Consider the following 23592-nt stretch of genomic DNA (forward strand, 5'->3'; position numbering starts at 1 on the left):
ATCAAGTGCATACTTGGGTTGTCCAAGGAAGATCCCTGAAGAAGACTGGGTGATCTCAATTCCCAATAAATAATGTAGAAAACCCAAGTTTGACATTAGAAATATATCATTTAGAGTGGTTTTCACTACCTTGATGGTGGATGAGTGACTCCCTGTGATCAACAAGTCATCAACATAGAGAACTAGAAATGTGAGAGTATCATTCTGTTGTAGAATGTAGATGTTTGGATCAGAATGGCATTGAGTAAGACCAACTGTTAGAAGGAAGGAGTCCATCTTGGCATACCAAGCTCAAGGATCTTGTTTGAGGCCATAGAGAGACTTTTGAAGTCAACACACAAGTGAAGGATCTTGAACAAACCCTTGTGGCTTCTCCATGTAGATTTCCTCTGGAAGGTTACCATGAAGAAATACACTCTTCACATCCATCTAATGAAATTCTCAAAGATGGGTTGCAACAATAGAAAGGACAAACTGGATGGAATTCATCTTAGCAACTAGAGCAAAAGTATCAGAGTAATCAACCCTTGGAACTTGGGAAAATCCTTTTGCTACCAAGCGAGCCTTATACTTATCAACTGACCCATTTGCTACAAATTTTGTTTGATAGATCCACTTACATCGAACAAGTTTCCATCCCTTAGGAAGAGGAACTAAATCCCATGTGTGATTCCTTTCCAAGGAATTAAACACTTCTTTCATTTTAGCATCCCATTCGGGAACACCTAAAGCTTCTCAAAAAGGCTGTGGATCAGAAGCTGAAGAAATGAAGAGATGTGGAGCTTGCTGAAATTGTGACCTAGTTCTTCTAGTATCTAATGGATCACCAAGCTAGTCTTCTGCTAACTCAAAATTTTGTCGAGCCCAAAGAGGCACTAAAGCTGGAGAGTCTGGGGGAGAATCATCAACCTCTGAATGATGAGTATGAGAAGAATATGAATCCTCACCATCACTTTCACCATCTAAAGTGGAGGAAGAAGACTCCTCATTAGGATTAGGAGGATTAAGATACTCAGAAGAACTGTCATCATCATGCAATGTATCCAATGTGATAGTGGATGGAGAAGTGGTATGAGAAGAAATAGAATAACTCTCCTCAAAACAAACACTCCTCTCAATGAACAACTCATGTGTAGAGGGATGGAGAAGTCTATACACTTTGACATCATCTGGAGACCCAACAAATATGCAAGGATTTCTTTGCGGATCCATATCCTTGCATTTCTATACTAGAATGTGGGCCCATGCAAGAGAACCAAACACTTTGAAATGCTTAACTGTAGGTTTTCGACCGGTCCAAGCTTGAAAAGGAGTTAACCCCTTCACAGCTTTACGAGGAACTCAGTTTTGGATGTAACATGCACAATTGATGGCCTCTACCTAATACTGAGGTGCCAAAGACTTGGAGTGAATCATACAATTTTCCATCTCCTTCAAAGACCTATTCTTGCATTCTATGACACCATTCTACTAAGAACTATATGGAACTATGTGTTGCACGTTGATACCTTCTGAAGCACAAAATTGTTCAAACTGATTATCAACATATTCACCCCCATTATCTGTATGCAGAATCTTGATGAACTTCCCAGATTGTCTCTCTGCAAAAGCTTTGAAATCTAGAAAATTCTCAAATACCTTAGACTTTTTTTTGAGAAAATAAACCCATGTAAATCTAGAAAAGTCATCAATAAATGTTAAGACATATCTAGTCCTGCTGAAAGATGGTTGTGGAAATGGTCTTGCCAAGTCACTATGTACCAACTCCAATAGTTGTGTAGCTCTCCATGATTTTCCTTTATCATTCTTCTCCTCAAGATGCTTACCAAGAATACATCCCTGGCAAACTCCATCAAAAAATTGAATAGAAGGCAACCCTGAAACCATGTCCTTTTGACTAAGTTGTTGCAAGTAACGATAGTTCAAGTGGCCAAATCGTTGATGCCACAAAAAACTAATCTCATCTGCACGAGGGAGGAAAACTGTCGAAGGAGAGTCAGGAACAAAGTGAGAAAATTGATATAATCTAGATTGATGATCTTCTTTTCCCACAGCAATAGTAGACCAATTATGAATTTAACTGATTACCATTGTATCTGGTGTGAACTCAACTCACTTTTTTGATAAACAAATAAGAGATTAGTTGATAAAGATGGAACACAAAGGACATCCTTAAATGTTCCTTTGCCCAAATAAACAAACCCTCTCCCATGCGCTTCAACGGGAGTGTCATCACCTATTAGTATGGAAGGCATAGAGCATAGCTCTAGAGAGGTGAAATCATCTTTTGAAGAAGCCATGTGGTGCAAAGCACCTGAGTCAATTATCCAAGAATTGGGTTGTGAAGCAACAACAACTAGGGCCTTACCCTTTCCTTTTCCTTTACTCTTATATGTATCCTTAGAAGATCCTTCTGATGAACTCTGTTTTATTGAATCAGGCACCTCGATATTATTCTTTTCAAGAAGATTTGAAAGGTGATCAATTTGTTTCTTTAAACACTTATGTTCATCATGACCAGGCCTCTTACAATAAGAACACTTAACCTTCTCCTTCTTAGGTTGTTCACCTTTTGATGAAGACATTTGATTATCTGCTTTTGAAGTAGTAGATTTTTGATCTTTTTTCTTCACTCCTTGGTTCTTTTGTTTCTTATCTTGCTTACTAGACCGTTTTTGTTCTTTTGTGCCTTGATTTACAGCTAAGGCATGTGACTTAGAGGGTTTAATTATACCCATTTGAACCAATTTGTCTTGCTCCCTAGTGATTTCTACAACAAATTCATATAGAGAAGGCATTTTGAATGTGGTACCTAGGGCACATTTTGTAGCATAGAATGTAGAAATAAACACTGAATAGTTAGGACGAAGCTTAGAAAGAATACTCAAGATCAGTTTCTTATCATCTTTCTTGGTTCTATACAGTTCCAACTGCAATCTTACAAAATTAAGTTTAGTGAAGAAGTCTTGTATAGTATCAAAATTGGTTGGATTCAACCCTATGAGTTCATTCTCTAACTGATGACCTCTTAGCCCATCCTGCTTACCAAAGAGGTTTTCCAAAGTGGTCCACACTACATTTGGTGTAGTGGCAGATTCAATGTGGAAAAGATGGTCAGGAGAGACTAACATACATAGAGTATCGAAAGCTTCATCACATTTATTAAACCATTTAATCTTTTTTGCAGCATCTTGAGGTTTTGTTTCAAGTCCCATAGTAACACGATGATATCCATGTCTTTTCAAATATATTATCATCTTAGATTTCCATTTAAAGTAATTATATGGTGTTAAAAGTGGAACTATAGATGCATCCATGATAGTAGAAAATAAGATTGCAAATAATCATGAAAAGTGCAAGAAATAAGACACAAGAGACCCCCCCCTTTCACTAGTCTCAGAAATCACCCCCCCCCCCCAAATATTACAAGGTTGGCACTTTATAATTAGTGCATTTACAAGAATTTTTATCAGATTACAATTATTTTAAGGAACCAATAGAGATTTTCAACACAAATAATTTGAGACAAGATCTTAAAAAAACTAGCCTTATAACTTCTTAATTTATTTCAATACCTTTCCAACAACTATTAGTTTTTGAAAAACAAAGTTGTGAGGAGAAAGATATGACTAGTTGAAGAGAAAAAGAAGCAACTGATACAACCTTTAATATCTAATAGAAAAAGGAAAAAAAATTCAATGAGACGTACAATAATGGAGAGTTCTCATTTCCATCTTTCTGTCAAGTATTTGTTTGCAAAAATCTGACACCCTAGGCAAAAGTTGTGCAACTTTTAAGAAAGGTTGTTGAATTTGCTTGATAGGAAAATGGCTTAAGCTCTATTCAAGTTCCATTTCTGAAAAATATATTAATTTTATGGAAATACCATCCGAAACCCAAAAAATTTTCAATGCTAGAAAGAAAACCCATAAATCGTTTTTCCTGAAAATGAACAAAAGTTTGAACACTAAAGCCAAAACAAAAACAACTCCAGTAAAATGATTTTACTCTAATTGTTTTACTGTGTCCTCCAAAATATGATTTTGGTGAAGTAAAAGTCACTTTTGAGTTTTTCAAGCCTTTTGGAAACTCTAGAAATTCTTATTAAACTTCCAATATTACCACAAAGCTACAATCATCCAGATCTTACAAGAACACATACATGTAAACCAGATTTAACTAGAAGCTATTTTCATTTAAACTGTTTTGATTCTCTAGATCACATGAGAATGCAAGAGAAGAGCATACTTATTTTTTAAGGAAAATATTAGCTATATAAAAGTCTCAAATCCCTCAAATAAATCAGAAAAAGGAATGAGCTATACCAGACAATAAGCTTTGATACCATGTGAGATTCTACGAGAATTGAGAACCGAGAATCGAGCCAAGATTTGATGTCAATCGTAGATCACATGCAACTCCTCACGCAATGGATGATCAAAGATCAAAATAGTTGAATGAAGATAATTTCAATATGAGAGAGAAATAGAGACAAAGAAGAGAATTTGGAGAAGACTCTCACCGAGCTATCCCTTAACTTGTGAAGGTGAGAGTATAGTGCTTATTATATAGAAAAACATAAGCATAAACATCCAAGGGGTGCATTAACTCCTATTCCCATAAAAAGTGGGAGGTTTTAGCTTCTTGGTAAATTCCAAAACATGTGGCATAACCTCCTTACATGAAGACAAAAAGGGAGTTGAGAAAGTTGGTACATAAGGCCAAAAGAGGGTGTGTAAACCAACTACCCCATAACCCTCTTAGGAAATGACAAAATAGTGGTTATGAGAAGTGGAACAAGAAGCCAAAAGAGGGTGTGTAACTCAACTACCCATGTGAGGTGGAGAGTTACACATATACTTGAAGTATTTCACCATGTGTCCTCATATAAACAACTCCTATTAACCTAAGCAAGCCTAAAGAATACATGTGTAGGAAATAAATATCCCCTAACATAAGGAAAATAAAAAACCTACACTAACAAATATGAGCCACCTAGACTTGAGAAATTCTTGGACACCAAGATTGTAAAGATGACCAGGAACAATGAGTACAAACAATACTTGGTCAAATGGAAAGGAAAACCATACGCTAAAGGCATTTGGTTGGATGAAGATTAGATCAAGAGGCATGGTACTACCTTACATGACCTCATCTCAAGTGGACTTGAGATTCATTTGTTAGGATTCCCATAGATACTGAGAGGGGGGGGGGTTGAATCAGTGTCTAACTGGTTATAAGATTTTGTTAACTTAAAACATGTAAAGCATATCAATACTGTATACTGGTAAACATAAATTAATGTAATAAACAAAGATAGCAACAACCACATGAAAACACACCATAACACAGTAGTTTAATGAGAAAACCCGATGTGGGAAAAACCTCAATGGGATTTGTGACCCACAATATTCACTTACTGGCCAATAAGAGAATATTACTACTACAAGAGGGGCCTGTACATGCAGGAATGCCAAGTGCCTAGAGCTCACTGCTTAATTACAAAATGGGAAGTCTCACTGACTTACAAAATGGATTATATAAATCCAATGTCTTCTACTGCTTCAAAATAGCATCTACTATGCTAGATCGAGTACCGATTTATAGCTTTACTTTATACATAAACCCTTAACCTATAATTTGCATAATAGGTCTGCCTTATTTCACCTAATAATCTCCTTCCATCTATCACTAAAATATTCTATAATCATCTCTTATATATATGAGTCATTTTACAACTTGCCAAGTCGGCCTACAATGATTTTACAATAATTAACAAAATACATTACAAACAAAATTCCCGTCGGCTTCTATGCCGGTATACTTCCTTTCACTGTCAGTAGTCTATGTGCTGGTGTAGAGTCTGACCTTGCTAGTGCTGATAAATTGTCTTGCCGGTGTCATAGGATTGTAAGGTTGCCATCAATGACAAAATCTTCAATCACCTACAATATCTCATTAGAGTGTGCATTTTCCAACAATCTCCCCCTTTGCCATTGATGGCAACACTCATGAAAAATATCCAAAAATTGTCATCCAAAAAGAATCTGCCAGAATTGTCTTACCAAAAATTGTGTACCAAAAGAATATGTGCTCCCCCTGAGCTGATGAGTCCTTTGCTGATTATTTTTCTCATATCCACTACTCCCCCTTTGGCATCAATGACAAAGGTTGTCAAAGTGTCAATTGAGTGTGGTTTCCTGTTTCATCCTTGTAACCTGTTCGTTACAATCTGAAAAAGATCTGCCAAAACCAGATTTAGGCTCTCAATGAACTATTTGCTATCTTTTAATGTGGCCTCCATCCTCTGAATTGTATCGGTGAGGTGTTGCATTTTCTCTACCAGTGTTTTCTGTCCTTGAATCAAAGCATCAAATATTTCTTTTCTTAAGGAAGCTAGGTAGTCCAATTTTGGACTAAGTATCCATTTTAGATCTTTAGCCTTTCCTTTTATTCTTTCCTTTTCTCTTTCGAACTTTAGAAGTTCCTCCTCAAAACCTGTTATTTTCTGCTCAAAAACTGATAATGGTTCAAATGAATTAATGAAATTATCAGCTAGTTGATTTATCTATTCCTGTATCTTGTTGATCTTCATGTCTATATCAACTATCAAAAAGTTAGTTTTACATGTATCCCTATATAAAGTTTTAAATTCCTTCAGTGTACTACATAGTTTTGGTAGAAGTGTGTCTCTCCTTGAATGCTTCCTCTTTTATTTGTTCAACTATCACAGTGTTGTCAATAATATACTTAGACAAAGTGTCAAGTTGACCTAAAGAATATTTATTATCTATATTACACTTGGGTGCTATCAATTTTAAAATTGGAATGGTATCATCTATTTCTTTGTATGCTTGTGAGCTACACTCTGTTATCTTCTTTATAGAATCCAAAAGAACTTCTGTCACATTTGTCGGTTTGAATTCTACATTTGACAAACCAACAATCTATATCACATCACTGGGAGCAATTTCTTTTCTTGTGGTGACCTTTGGTAGGTCAGTTTGTGTTTCCATTTCTTTAAGAAAAGGTTTGGATTGCTCAGTTGATGTCTGTGGCACTGTCTCTGCATGAACCTATTGTTGTGATGGAGCCTGTTGCTTTGCCTATCTCTCAGTGTTATCATCTGTCGGTTTACCTTCAGTACTATCTATTACCAGTGGCTCATTAGCCATATATGTTTTCCTTGTTGTATCCTATTCTACCACAATATTGACTTTTTGAGTGTCAATGTTCATTATGTATAACACTTCAAAATTGGGATTTGTGTCCTCTTGTGGTATGTCCATACTCTCACTAGCCGATTGATTGTTAGTGGTAACTACCGGTGGACTATCTAGAGGTGGTAGGGATAAGTTATCTATTATTTTTATGCTAGGTGGTCCACCAACCTTGCCTTTTCCCTTATCCTTATCTTTTGATAAACTTTGATGGGTTTAGGGTTTCTATATTCTTCCTTCTTTTCTTTCTCTACAAGGAAGATGTCCCATGCATTAGCTGTTTCCTCTGCAACCTCATTCACTCTACTAGCCATAAGTGCTATATGTCGGTGTGTAGTTGAAAAAATTGATCAGTTAGCCTCAAAGATCAGATCATCTCTCTTTAGGTGAGTTGACTGGATATACAACAAGTAGTTTTTCAACTTTTATTTTCTTATCAAGATCTACAACAACTTTCCTTATAGCTTCAAGTCTTTTGAATAGTTTTGCTAGTAATTCATCCACAACTTGCATCAAAAATTTCTTGTAAATATCCAAGTGTAGGATTACACTATTTTCAACCTTTTCCTTGTCATTAGCTGATAATGAATCATATATTTTGTTGATGTTTTTCAGCTTTCCATCCTCTGTTATTTAATTTAGAAGTTTGTCAGTTGGAGCTATAGTTTATTGAGTGTTCTTCTTGGGTGTTAACTTCTTCTTTGGAGTTACTTTCCTATCTGGGGGCCTTACTGCCTGTTGTTTCTATCTGGTTCTTCTAGGAGAAGGTGTAGATACCAGTGACGGTTCTCTTTTTCTTACAACTCTTTTAAATCCAGCTGACATATCACTTTCTGAAGAAGTTCCAACTGGTGAAAGGTGAGTTTCTGGTTGAAGTGCTTCTAACTCATCTTCAGTAATACCAGTTTGTTTCAGTACATCATCCTTGATAGATTTTGCTTGCCTGGATCCTCTTCTAATTCTTTCTTTCACCTTCTTAACCCTTTTCTTTGATTGAATTTGGTTTTCAATAGTCTCAGCACTGCCAAATACCTCTTCTTTAGGTTCCTTAGGTGCTTCGAGGAGGGCTTTTGCATATGTTTCAATTATGTGGTCATCAGTTCCATACCCCATTTCTAACCCAAATAGTTCTTGGGATAACTACCTCCATCCAAATTGCATCCTTCTTGATGACAAAACAGATTTCATCCTTATACTTGTTTACAATTTCTTGTGACAATCTGACTCTTATCTTCATCCGGGCCTTCAATGCCTAAAAGTACTCATCTATGTTCTTTTCTCTATTCTCTCCCATGTTGTTTAGTAAATCAGACAACGGTTTGCCTACCGATATATCAAAACCAAGATTTTTGTTACTGATATTGGGTACTTGTTTTTTTTTTTGTAGCATTAAATAGACAAGTAGGTTTCCAAATATGAATGTCCCCTTTTTGTCTTTCTTTATCTTTCCCAAGTTGTCAATTAGTTCATCTTTCAGCCATTCACACACATCTATTTTTGCATTATCATTAATCATGTCATAAGCACTCTTTATGCATAGGCTAGAGACTGAGTTTAACCTATTTGCATGTGTGTTTTTGTAGCCTAAAATCATACTAATGAATCTGACATTGATATCAGTTACATCATTTACTCTTAAGGATCTCTTATCAGATGTTGCGCCTATTAGGTTAATCACTAGGTCATTTGAGACCTTCTTTGTCTTATCAGGTCTTTTACCAGTGGAGGGTAACCCTGTCATAGCCTTTACTACTTCTTTAGTGATTTTGTGAGCCAAGTCCAACTAGAAGAATGCACCATGTACCCTTCTTAGAACTATCCTTATAACATCCTTAGGAAAATCTAGAATACTGAGAATTTCAGTGAAACCTAGGGTTTCTACTATCTTGTGTTCAGCTTTAACTTTATCAGAATCATCACAGATTACTGATTTATACATGCTCTTGATTTCCTCATCACCTAATTCCTCTATGTGACAATGTATGTACATCCTAGCATCTTCAACAAAAACTACTCCTTTAGGGATTTGAGAAAAAGCACCAACATTATCATCTTTCTTGGCAATTTTGGGAACTAATTGAAATACAGGTCTAGGGCATTTAATTACTTAAACTATAGTAGGGTTTGCTATGAATTCAGGAATAGATGAAGAAGCCATGATTATAAATACCTTTATCTACCTTAGGAATGATTGCTTGCTGAATTGCTTCACTTCTTTGCTTGAAATGCCTTTGTTTAGGATTTTTACACTCTCAAAGGTTTGAATGCTAGGTGAAATGAAATTGGAGCCAAAACACTTTATTTATAATGTTAATTTTGCCAACCACCACATTTAATGCTTGCCAGTTAAGTAATGACTTAACTTATCTGCCGGTATAGAAGTAATTTCAACTTCTCACCATCAACTGAGAGAATTAAAGCATGTTTCACATTTGATTGCCAAACCCTCAAGGAATTTTCTTCAGTTAGATGAAGAGTCTCCTGCCGTTGGAGTGTTATTCTATTCTGTCAATGGAGGAGTATTCCTATCACCATTTAGTTCTAATTTCTTGATCCATTATTTTGAGAATTCCTGTTTTACTTCTTCAACCTTTTCTTTACCTTTCAAACTAGGATGTTTATTATTTTCCAGTGAGGACTTGCTTCTACAAAATTTTGCAATATGACCAATCTTGTTACAAGCATAACAAGTCACATTATTTTTTTGAATAGCTTTCCCATATCTTATGCCGGTTTGTGTTTTGCATTGATTAGATAGATGTCCAAATCTTCCACAAACATAATATCTTACATTTATTCTGCAATTTTCTAAATTATGACCAACTTTGTTGCATTTAGAACATTGACCAGTGGGTGTATTGGTATTCTAATAATTTCTAGATCTACATTGATTTGCTCTATGACCATACTTGTTACAATTAAAGCATTTGCCATTAAATTTATAAGCAGTAGGTTGTCTTATCGGTTTGCCATGATCCTATGTGTTTGCAGTACTAGAGCTTTCACCAACTTCAAAGCTAAGGCCACAAGTGTCACCATTAGGTTTTTGATTCTTCAACATGTCACCAAGTTCTTCTGAGATTTTCTTGAATTTTTCTTTGTGCTGATTTGTAGTATCTAGTTCTCTTACCAATATTTCTTTCTATCTCATAAGTTCATTTGAGTCATTCTGTGTATGCATCAGATCTGTCTTCAACATTTCATTTTCATAGCTAAGTCTTGTGCTCTCATTTGTAGCATCACCTAGTCTTCTAGTCAAATCTTCTTCATTCTTCTACCTATCTTCAATTTCCTTACAAAATCTCATAGTCATTTCCTGCATCTCATTCTTTGTTGTCATGTTTTCTTGTTTCAGCTTGTTTATTAGATCATTAAGAGTTTCCTTTTCATCGTTCTCATTTTTTGTCTTTTCACAAAGTTCTCTTCTCTTATTTCTTGCAATGGTAAGATTTTCTTGAAGTGCTTGAATAATATCCTATGCAGCCTTTAGATCATCTTCAAGTTTGATATTTTTCAACTTTTTTGCATCATAGTATGAGAAAGTTGTTTCTAATTGCCTCATCAATTTTTCCATCTCTACTAGTGTCAACATCTTCCTCAACCTATTGGGCTTCTAAAAATAGAGGACCAAGCTCTGATACCAATTTTTAGGATTCCCACAGATACTGAGAGGGGGGGGGGGGGTGAATCAATATCTAATCGGTTATAAGATTTTCTTAACTTAAAACATGTAAATCATATCAATACTATAGACTGGTAAATAGAAACACAGTAGTTTAACAAGGAAACCCAGTGTGGGAAAAAACTCGGTGGGATTTGTGACCCACAATATTCACTTACTAGCCAATAAGAGAATATTACTACTACAAGAGGGGCCTGCACATGCAGGAAGGCCAAGTTCCTAGAGCTCACTGCTCAGTTACAAAATGGGAATTCTCACTGACTTACAAAAATGGATTATATAAATCCAATGTCTTGTACTGCTTCAAAATAGCATCTACTATGCTAGATCTAGTACCAGTTTATAGCTCTACTTTATATATAAACCCTTAACCTATAATTCACATAATAGGTCTGCCTTATTTCACCTAATAATCTCCTTCCATCTATCACTAAAATGTTGTATAATGATCTCTTATATATATGAGTCATTTTACAACTTGCCAAGTCAACTTACAATGATTTTACAATAATTAACAAAATATATTACAAACAAAATTCCTGTCAGCTTCTATGCTAGTATACTTCCTTTCACTATCGGTGGTCTGTGTGTTGGTGTAGAGTCCGACCTTGCTGGTGCCGGTGTCATGGGATTGTAAGGTTGCCATCAATGACAAAATCTTCAATCACCTACAATATCTCATTGGAGTGTGCATTTGCCATCATTCACCCCAAGAGTAAGGTGAAGGAGCCCCTCATGACTAAGATGATAAGAGAAATAAAGGCTAAAGGTCACACATGGGAATGTGACCTTTCAATCTATGTAATAGGGTAGTCTTGTTTGTTTGATTTTTGTAATAAACCCCACCTTGTCACCCAATGACATGGATTTGGCAAATTGATAAGCCAACATGGGCATATGGGCCTAGGGGTATTTAGTTGAGTATTTAATAGGTTTTTATGTGTTGGAGATATCTTAGGAAAACTTAAGACATGTTGAAACCACTCTAGGTAGGTGGATTTAACATGTGTCAAAAGTTGCTCAAACATGACAACTTTTCATAACAACTTTGGTTACAAACAGCAACTTCTTTCCAATGGTCACCTTAGTTCAAAAGATGGTTAATAACCATTGAAAAAGGTATAAAATTTCATTCCCAATAGTCATTGAGGGGTGTGGAATATTTTGTAAGCAATTGGCATTATTGAAGCAATAGAATTTTGATAATTTCCTGCAATTTTGTTGTCCTGATCGGGGTACCCTACTGTACGATCATTTTGGAATTAGGAAACCTAGTAGGATATGTTAGAGTGGCCAATCACCATTTAGATGCATCAATTATAAGGTCCTAATTTTCCAAGACAAGGGAGAAACTTTCAATTTTCTGGAAGTCGTCTAGATTAGACAGTTTTGCCTAGGGTTTTGCAAAGAAATGGCCTCATCTTGCTGATCCTTCATTGGTGACTCATGGATTTGGACAAGATGCAAGTATGGCCAATGTATTTTAGGATTTTGAAGGCCTTTTTCAGGTTAAGACCAGTTAGAGGTGAGGGTTTGATGCATTAAGGTGGGCAACTCCATGTGGCCACCATGCAAGTGTAAGCAAATAGGTTTCACATCAGGGGTTAGAGGTCTGATCATGGCCTAAAACTTAGGAATTGGTGGATTTACCATGACCTAAGGGTGAGCCTTGAATTGATTTGGTAAGTTAAGGTTTGTGTCTACACACTACTTTGTAAAATAGCCCTAACTAGGGCTAGTAGGTCTCCTAACCAAGATAGGGTTTGGATTCTTATGTTCCCAACCAGTCAAAAACCTTGGGATATGTTTTGCAACTCTCAAAAGGGTATCCAAATCTGAAATTTTAGCTATGGAAAACTAGTCTAGTAGGGTTACTAGGATTAGTAGGCCTTATTACAACAATTACGCCAAACTGGTAGAGGGATATAAATAAATTCATAGAAGGGGGTCTCTCTGACCTAAGGGACTTCAAACCAAACCTTAAATAGTCATTGATGCATTGGTGAAGGGACCAACCCATTGTTGGCTATAAGGTCCATAAGAGCCTCTAGAAAACCTTATGAGACACTCAATAGAAGTGACCTTGTGAGGAAACCTTTTTTGGAAGAAAGGGATGTGGGACTTGTCAAACTGATATTCCTTGACCCCTTGTAGTGTTTTGTGATTGCTAGGGTCCTTGGTGTTCTCTTGGATTAGGGGAACTTATCCTATGTCTATACTAGGGCTCTGCATCATTTTCTATCAATCAAATGAGTTCAATCAAACTCTGTTATGCTCTTCATCAGACACTAAATCAGTTTCTTAGAGATAATCTATCAATCAAATCAAATCAAATCAACCTATCATTTATCCTATCAATCAACATTATCAAATTTTTTATAATGAAGACATCAATCAAATACCTATCAATCACAATTGCACATCAAAATGCATCAATCACATCATCAAAATAAATTTTAACATTAACAACATCAAACAAATTCATTTGAAACAAAAATGCTAATCTTTTTAACAAAAGTGCTATTTTATTGAACAAAGGCCTTGAAACATACATATGTGTGAACCTTTTTTGTAAAAGCGATAACCCTTGGAACAAAAGTGTGAAACAGTCATATGCGCTACCCTTTTTAACATATGTGCGAACACTCAAAGCATAAGCACTGACTTAACAAAGGCACTAACATAAATCATAAAAGAGTGAACAAAATAAACAAATACACTAAAACAATCAAAAGTGTTAACATCCAATGCAAAAATGCTAACATGAAAAATGAAAGCATTAAAACAGAAAGCCAAAAATAAAATAAAATAAAAATAGCCTCACACGCATCGAGAAACAAGGAAAACCATACAACAAGTTGCAAAACAGCTTGGGATAAGGTACATACTGGATAACCATATTCAGGAGGTCATTGATATCATTGAACATGCTCAAATCGACTAATCTCAAATGGGATCACCATTTCCACAATTTTCTTCACAAGCTGACAAGGATGAAAATGAGATTAAAATTAACTTTGGTTAATTTTATATTTACCATTTGAGAGGTTAATTAATGCTTTTAAATGGGGCAATTTTATTTATTTTTCATAAATGAATTTAATTGAAGGATCTTTTCAATTATCATGGGATCAATCGCTTATCCAAATTTTTCAACAAACTCACAATCAATCTCCCGAGGGGGCACACAATCAGGATTTTTTATCTCCATCAGGCGCACTATCAAGACTTAATTTAATCTTTGAAATAATGTTGTCTTGACATCATTTCAAAAAGGGGCAAAATGTATACATAGAAAAATAGCTATGAGCAATTAAATAAATATTTTATATTTATTTAATAATTATTCTTCTATTAAATAGTTAATTTGAAAAGATTAATTTATTTAATTCATTTCATGTCCTTCTATTAATTAATTTAATTGAAACATTTTATTAATTAATTCATTTATCCTTTTCCTCTAATCAATCAATTAAATATCTAATATTTAATAGTTATTCTTCTATCCTATAGTCTCAAATATTAAATGATTTCTTAATTATTTAATCTATTTTCCAACTCATCCTTCCATCTCCACTTCATCTTTCCTTTGCCAACTCATCCATCATGTGGCTAAATTAATTAAACAAAATTAAATAATTAAAACATTTATTAGCCACTTATCTCCAACTTCCAAAATAAATGAAGTATTGTGTACGTACACATATTTCTTAACCTTCTTCTATATTCTCTCCAACATCCCCAAATCTTAGGAAGGACTTGAGTTCACTTGTCCTCTCATGCCTAAATCTTCTCCAACCATCCCTAGATTTCCTTAGTCAGCAACCCAGTCAAGGTGAGATGAGTGACACTTTTCTTCTCCTTCCCTCTTTCTCTCAACCTACAACTTTGCTCACAACCATCAAAATCTACAGATCTGATCATGACTGTTGATCTAGGCCACATCATCTTACCCTCTCAAAGTCTATAAATGTAGGATTTTTAGCTGAGAAAGAGTTAATCTTCAAGTCTGTTCTCAAGTTAACAATTTGTGAAAACTTATGCATCCATGAGTTTTAATCTTGAGGAATTTTAGCATAATCATTTGCATTGCATATCATAGTATCAGTTAACTATCAATTATAAGTCCATTCTTCATATGCCATCTTGGAAGCTACCTATACTTGTCTGAGAGCGCATCATCTACAACCAAGAATAGTGGAGTTAGGACACAATGAGACTTAAATCATGAAGGTAAAAATAATATTTTTATTTTAATATCTATTTCATGTAGTTTCATTGGTTGAATTTAGATTTCTTGTAGCATTTCCTTTGTATTTTGTGAAACTAACATATTGCAGGTAGTATTCTGATGATGAAATTCAAGTCAACGCAATATCTAGTATCAAAGCCCATGTTCATACACTAGGTACTTTGTTTTCATTTGGGCCCATTGTGTTTGTTAGCACTTTAGCAAGGGGTAGCCTAGCGGTGTATCTCTACTTGTTATTTTCTTGCATTAGCTGCCCTAGCTTTTAGTTTATAGTCTCTTTTGTATCTTGGTTGGATAAGATGATTGATAGAGGTAGAGGTTGTGGACATGGTCATGGTGATCACATGGGTACTCAACAAAATCCTTGCCCTAAGGTTTCTAAAGAGTCCTGCCATGAGGAGCAGTAGCAGCATGATCAATAGGGTGGTGATGTGATTCCATAATTGTTTAATGTACTTTAGAATCATCTTGATTGTGTTAGGTCCTGGAGACAAATGAGAGGGGGGGTGAATCAATTGTCTAACAAATTCAAACCAAAAACAACTTAACTAACCTTAATGCTTAATACTGATAAATTAGACTTTATGCTGGTAGACAGTTTATTAGTTAATTATAGTATTGATAAAGATTAATGCATGCAATAGAAAGACAATAACTTCCACAACACATAACACCAATATTTGCACGTGGAAATCTTGTAAGGGGAAAAATTACAATGGGAAACCTTACCTACAATTAGATGATACTACTACAGATAGTATATGTATACAAATGGGGTCTGCACATGCAGAAAGACCAAGCGCCTAGATCTCACTACTCAAACACAAATAGGAGTCACATTGACTACAATTGGATGGTTAAATCCAATAATGATGTACTGCTCAAAATAGCATCTTCATATGTTGGATTCAATATTGGTGTAGTTCTAATTGCCTTCACAAAAACCTTGTTTCACCTTCAAATGATGTCTACATGTATAGCTCTGCTTATTCTCACATATACCTTCTTATAATTCTTTTTCCCAATCGCTTATCGATCTTACAAATGAGATCTTACATATATACCATAACCTAAGACCAATTTTAGTAGGTCAACTCTAAAAGATATTAAAATAAAATTATTACAAGTAAATCAATAACCGATGCAATAGCCAATTCAACATGTCAGCTTAATGCATTTACAATAACAACGAAATCATCTCCAAAGTGTGTCGTGTTGATCTGGAATGAATAAGCCTATTGGTGCATAACCTAGACCTATTTGCCAGTAACAACAAATATTCAAATACGAATATTCCTATGAGAAATTCTCCAAGACAAAGTGTCCAAAGAATGTCTTCGACATAACCAGATGTTTTCCATGTTAGTCCAAGTGCTAGTGAACAATATATGCCTATGGTGAACCAGATACCAGTGACTGTGCATAAAGTCACTTTCTTGCTGATGAACATAACCATTTCTCGAAAGTACTAGAGTTGATAAGTGTTGATAGGTGTTGACATCAATGAAAAAACCATACTAAAATACCAACAATATCCCCCTTTGGCATTGATGGCAACACAAGATGGAAAAACCATCAAAGTGCCAAAACAAAAATGTCAATTACCAAAAACCAACAATCTCCCAAAAGAGATCATAACCAGAAATCAAAATATAGATACAAAGAGTAGCAGTCTCTCCCAAAATAGCAATCTCTCCCAAGTAACAATCTCTCCCCCTGAGAGTAACATGTGATTTCCTTGTGTTTTTCCATATCAATCTCTCCCCCTTTGACATCAAATGCCAAAGCAATACAAAAACCAGATTCAAATACAAAATACCAACTACTCCCCTTGAGAAGTAGCTCTCCTCATCAAAGCCGGAATAAAAGATTTCTCCATTATTTCTACCAATTGATGACAAACGTCAACTATCTAAGTCTCTACTAGTGGGGGTATGACCCCAAGATGGTCTCTGAGATATTCAAAAGTCTCCTTAGGCAAAGGCTTAGTGAAAATATCTGCAATCTGCTCTTTAGTATTCACATAAACCAGTTTTACTTCTTTTGCTTCAGCATTATGTTTTAGAAAATTTAGTTTGATAGAAACATGTTTAGTTTTAGAATATAATACTAGATCCTTAGATATATCAATTGCTGCAGTGTTATCACAATAGATAGTTATAGGTTCCTTGCATTTTACCTTTATTTCCTTCAACATTTGCTTAATCCATAATACATGTGTATCGTTTGTTGCTGCTGCAACATATTTTGATTTTGTTGTTGATAAAGATGTACAACTTTGTTTCTTACTCAACCAAGAAATTAATCTATTTCCAAGAAAAAATGCTCTGTCGGTGGTGCTTTTTTTGTCATCCACATCTCCTGCCCAATTTGCATCTATATATGCACATAATTCAAAGTTTTCATCTCTAGGATACCATAAACCAATATTTGTAGTGCCTTATAAGTACCAGAAAATCCTTTTTACTGTTGATTCATGATTTTCTTTAGGATTACTCTAAAATCTTGGAATAATACATACTGCATTCATAATATCAGGTCCTGTTTGTGTCAAATACAGTAGGCCTCCTATCATAGACTTGTAGCTAGTTAGATGATAATTTGTCATTTGTAGTCATAAGGGTGCTTACTAGTTTAGAGTTTTCCATACCAAATTTCTTAAGTAGCTCCTTCAAGTACTTGGATTGACTTAAGAATATACCTTTATTAATCTGTGAAATCTACAGTCCTAAAAAGAATTTTATCTTTCCAGTCATAAACATTTTAAATTCATGTTGTATTTCAATAGAAAAGTCTTTACATAATCCATTTTATCCTCCAAAGATTATATCATCAACAAAGACTTCTATAACCAAGATGTCATCACTAGTCACTTTATAGTATAAGTTGCTGTCAGCATTACCTTTAGAAAATCCAATCTTCAAAAGATATTTATTCAATCTAGCATACCAAACTCTTGGAGCTTGCTTCAACCTATACTTCTTCAAGATCTCGATTCAAAAATGCACATTTAATATCCATTTGATATACTTTGTAGTTCTTGTGTGCTACAAAATCCAAGAATAATCTGACTACCTCAATTCTAGCTACCAGTGCAAAGATTTCATTATAATCAATTCCTTATTTCTGAGAATATCCCTTACACACTAGTCTTTCTTTATTTATGATTACCTTCCCATCTTCATTAAGTTTGTTTCTGAATACCCATTTTGTTCCTATCACATTTTTGTCTTTAGGCTAGGGAACTAATGTCCATGTGTTGTTATTCTCAATTTGTTTTAGTTCCTCTTCCATAGCTTTAATCTAGTGCTCATCTTCACATGCCTCATTAATTGATGATGGTTCAATTTGAGAAATAAGACATACCTCTTCATTTTTCAGTCTTCTTCTTATTATAACTCCTTGATACTTGTTCTCAATTATCTGATTTTTAGAGTGATTCAGTCTTACATACCGGGGTGTCTTCATTTGCTGCTATTCCTTAGTTACAATGGAATTTTCAGATGATACCAGTGTAACTAGATCTTCATTCTATACTGGTGGATTCAATGTAGGTTCATTTGTCAGTATCTCTGTTGCCGGTTTAGAGTCTATATACCTTGAAGTTACTCTAAACTATTCATCAATCTTCACATTTGTACTCTCAACAATTTTTTGTAGTCTTTTATTAAAACATCTATATGCCTTTCTCTTAGATGAATAACCAAGAAATATTTCTTCATCACTTCTAAGATCAAATTTTCCAATATACTCATCTCTTCTAATATAGCATTTACTTCCAAATATTATGAAATATGAGTAGGAGTAATACCAAACCATTGTTCATGAGGGGTCTTACCAGTTTCTCCTTTGATGTGAATATTATTGAATGTATAGACCACTATTCTTACTCCCTCTCTCCAATATACATGTGGTAGATTTTCTTCTGATAACATACTTCTAGTTGCATCCAAGATAGTTTTGTTCTTTCTTTCTACAACTCCATTTTGTTGTGGTGTTCGGGGTATTGATAACTGTCTTATGATTCCATTGACTTCACGGAATGTATTAAATTCCTTAGATGTGAATTCACCTCCTTGATATGATCTCAAACATTTGATTTTCTTACCGGTTTCATTTTCTACCATTGTCTTGAATAGTTTGAATTTCCCAAGTGCTTCTGATTTTTCTATGAGAAAAGTAACCCAACACATTCTAGAATAGTCATCAATGATTAGCATGAAATATCTATCACCTTGTAAAATTTTAGTTCTAGCTGGACCACATAAATTAGTGTGTATTAAGTCAAGAGCATTATTGGATTTTTCTAGAATACTTTTAAAAGATGCTCTAACTTGTTTTCCAAATTGACATTCCTTACATACTAGATTGTGAGGCTTAACAATCTTAGGTAAATCTCTAATTGCCTTAGTAGTATTGATTTTTAGCATGCAATCAAAGTTACATGACAGAGTCTCTTATGCCATAGCCAACTTTCATCAATATGTGCAATCAAGCATGTCTTTTCACTATTATTCAAATGAAAGATATTTCCTCTAGTTTGATTACCGGTTGCAATTTCCAAACTAGTTCTATTCATAATTATGCATTTTCCATTCTTGAATTGTAACTGAAACCCTTTTTCAACTAATTGACCAACACTCAAAAGAGTATGCTTTAAACCTTCTACATAGTAGACATTGTTAGTATTATGCTTACCATCAAGAGATATAGTACCTTTTCCTTCTATCAAACATGCTTTATCATCTCCAAATCTTACTAGACCTCCATTATATTCCTGAAAGTTCAAGAATTTTTCTTTATCACCAATCATGTGATGTGAACATCCTAAATCAATGATCCATTCATCTTTAACTTCAACTTAGCTGTCAGGGCCTACTCTACCAGTTGAACAGTAGGTGTTAGTTGATCTTCTATTATAGCAACAAAAACCCATCCATTGTTTGCTAGATCTTCATCAGAATCATCAGTGACTCCTTCATCAACAAGATAACAAGATTTATCTTTATTCTTCTTAAATTTGTATCTCTGATATTCAGGGTTAGGCTTATATGTTCTTGTAGCTTCTTCTCTTAGTTTAGCATGTCTATCAGGGCATCTTGAAGCCATATGACCAATCTTATTATAGTTAAAACATTTAAAGGGTGTTTTATCTTCATACTTACTTCCAACTGGATCTTTAGGCATTTTCCTTGCAAATAGTGCTTCAAGTTCTTCATTTTCTCTCCTTCTTTCCTTAAGTTCTCTTGCATAAAAGGTTTTCCAATCAGATTTGTCAAATGATGGTGTAGATGATGTTGATGCCTTAAAAGCTAAATCTGTCTTTATAGTAACAATAGGACCAAATTCCTCAATTTCAAAAGCTAAAAGTTTTCCAATCAATGTATCCCCAGTTACTGATGTATTAGCCATTGTTCTCAACTCATTTATAGTAGTAACTTTCATTTTATATGCTGGTGGCAATCCTCTTAAAACTTTTGAAACAACTTCATCTTCACTTAAGGTTTCTCCACAACATTTAATACCCAAAACAATTTCATTTACTCTTTCCATAAAAGCAGAAATCCTTTCATCTACTTCCATTTTCAGATTTTCATACTTGACCCAAAAGCTTTCAAGTTTTACAATTTTGACTATGGAATCTCCTTCATTCAATATTTTCAAATGATCCCAAATAGCTTTAGGACTAGACCTATCTAATAATCCCATGATTTGTTGATTTGATAATGCACTCAAAACTGCTTCTCTTGCTTTGTATTCATTTTCTTTATCTTTTCCTAAGGTAGATGGATTAGGCTGACCGGATGTAGGAGCAGTATAGCCATTCTTTGTAACATACCAGATGTCCTTTCCAATGCAATTCAAATGTGTCTCCATTATGATCTTCCATATACCATAGTTGGTTCCATCAAGTTTAGGTTTGTCCTTCCTGAAATAGTTAGTAGACATTGGATCTCCTCAAGCTGTTAAGCTTCTACAAAAAGAGCACTCATCTCTAATACCAATTTTTAGGTCCCGGAGACAACTAAGAGGGGGGGTGAATTAGTTGTCTAACAAATTCAAACCCAAAACAACTTAACCAACCTTAATGCTTAATACTAGTAAATCAAACTTTATGCTGGTAGAAAGTTTATCAGTTAATTATAGTACCAGTAAAGATTAATGCATGAAATAGAAAGACAATAAGATCCACAACACATACCACTAATATTTATATGTGGAAACCCTGTAACGGGAAAAACCATGGTGGGAAACCTTACCCACAATAAGATGATACTATTGCAGATAGTATATGTATACAAATGGGGTCTGTACATGCAGAAAGACCAAGCGCCTAGAGCTCACTGCTCAAACACAAATAGGAGTCACACTCACTACAATTGAATGGTTAAATCCAATAATGATGTACTGGTTAAAATAGCATCTTCATATGCTAGATTCAGTATAAGTGTAGATCTGATTGCCCTCACAAAAACCTTGTTTCACCTTCAAATGATGTCTGTATGTATAGCTTTGCTTATTCTCGCATATACCTTCTTATAATTCTTTTTCCCAATTGCTTATTGATCTTACATATATACCATAACCTAAGACCAATTTTTAGTAGGTCAGCTCTAAAAGATATTATAATAAAATGATTACAAGTAAATCAATAACTAATGCAATGTCTGATTCAACATGTAAGCTTAATGCATTTACAATAACAACAAAATCATCTCCAAAGCATGTCATGTTGATCTAGAATGGATAAGCCTGTCAGTGCATAACTTGGACCTATTTGCCGGTAACAACAAATATGCAAATATGAATATACCAATGAGAAATTCTCCAAGACAAAGTGTCCAAACAATTTCTTTGATATAACTAGATGTTTTCCATGTTATTCCAAGTGTCGATGAACAAGATATCCTATCAGTGTACCAGATACCGGTGACTGTGCATAAAGTCACTTGCTTGCCAGTGAACATAACCATTTCTCCAAAGTGCTAGAGTTGATAGTGTTGATAGGTGTTGACATTAATGACAAAACCATACCAAAATACCAATAGATTGCTTAGGACCAGAACAAGAGGAGAATCAAAAAGAGTCTCACCATTCTAGTCATCATGAGAGAGAGAGCCTTCATGTTCCCCTAGGAAGAGAGTTGAGGTGGATCTAGATGCGAGTACAACTAGTAACATGTGAGATATTTTGTAGACTCATCCTATTTTTAATGGTTTTAGAGGGGATATAAAGGTAGAGACTTGGTTGTTGGATTGAGGTAGGTGTTTTTATATGCACCCATATTGAAATAACACCAAGGCAAGGTGTGCAATTATGCATCTTTGTGACTTTGCATCTACCTAGTGGCATATAGAGGAGTAGAAGTTGTGTCTTGATATTGTGATAGTTTCACGGGATTTGTTCCTTAAGCGGTTTCGTGCTCGTATTCTATCAAATCATTGGAGGTAGAGGAAAGTTGGAAATTTTCATGATATGAGGAAGCATAGTATATTGTTTGAGTAGTATGAGCGTAAGTTCTTTGAACTTAAGAAATATGTTGGGATAGTCGATGATGACTCAATGTTGATTCAATATTTTGTTAGAGGTCTCAATGATCAAATCAATGGTGGGGTTAGGATGCACAAGCCTAAGATATTAGAGGAAACCATAGAGAAGGCATGTTTAGTAGAGGAGAGCCTAACTTTGGGTTTTGGAGGTGTTCTAGGTGTGCAGACAGCTAGTGTTCTAGTTTCAGGATCAGTTGTGAGGGATGCACAACCACAATCTTCAAAAGTTGCCAAGAGTTATCCCTCTTCTTTTCGGAGTGGTCTGCAGTATCAAAAGAAGTATCCTTAAAGACAAAGTTTTGTGCATGGTTCTAGATTTTAGTAGGATAGATATCGTGGTAGGCAGAATGATAGGTGATCAGTCCCCTCTAAGCCAACTCATATTTTATAGCAATCAAGTAGAGGTAGTGTTTAGTAGTCCAGTGCACCTCTAGACAACCAGGGATTTAGTAGAGGGAGTTTCTTTACTTGTGGAGATTAGGGCCACTATGCATCCCATTTCCCTTAGAGATTCACATGGATGTCAAAACAGAGAATACTATCTTTTGAGCCTATAATAGGTGATATAGGGAGGTCACATCATGTATTTGCAGTGGTTGATAACTATTAGGCTGAGCATTAGGGTATAGTTGTTGAGATTGTAGGTGAGATAGGTGGTATCTCTTGCTCAACTTTATTTGATTCAAGTGCTTCTAATTCTTTAATTTCTCCTTCAATAGTAGAGCAATGTGGGCTTGTTGTGGCAAATCAAGGTGATAGGTGCAAGGTCGAGTTGTCCATGGGGTCCAAGGTGGCATTGGATTCCATGGTGCATGGTTGTGAGTTGGATTTGGGATTTTGTACCACCTTAGTTTATCTCCATGTTCTCTCTTTAGGTTCTTGTAGTAT

This window comes from Cryptomeria japonica, chromosome 3, assembly GCF_030272615.1.
Source record: "Cryptomeria japonica chromosome 3, Sugi_1.0, whole genome shotgun sequence".
Taxonomy (NCBI): domain Eukaryota; kingdom Viridiplantae; phylum Streptophyta; class Pinopsida; order Cupressales; family Cupressaceae; genus Cryptomeria; species Cryptomeria japonica.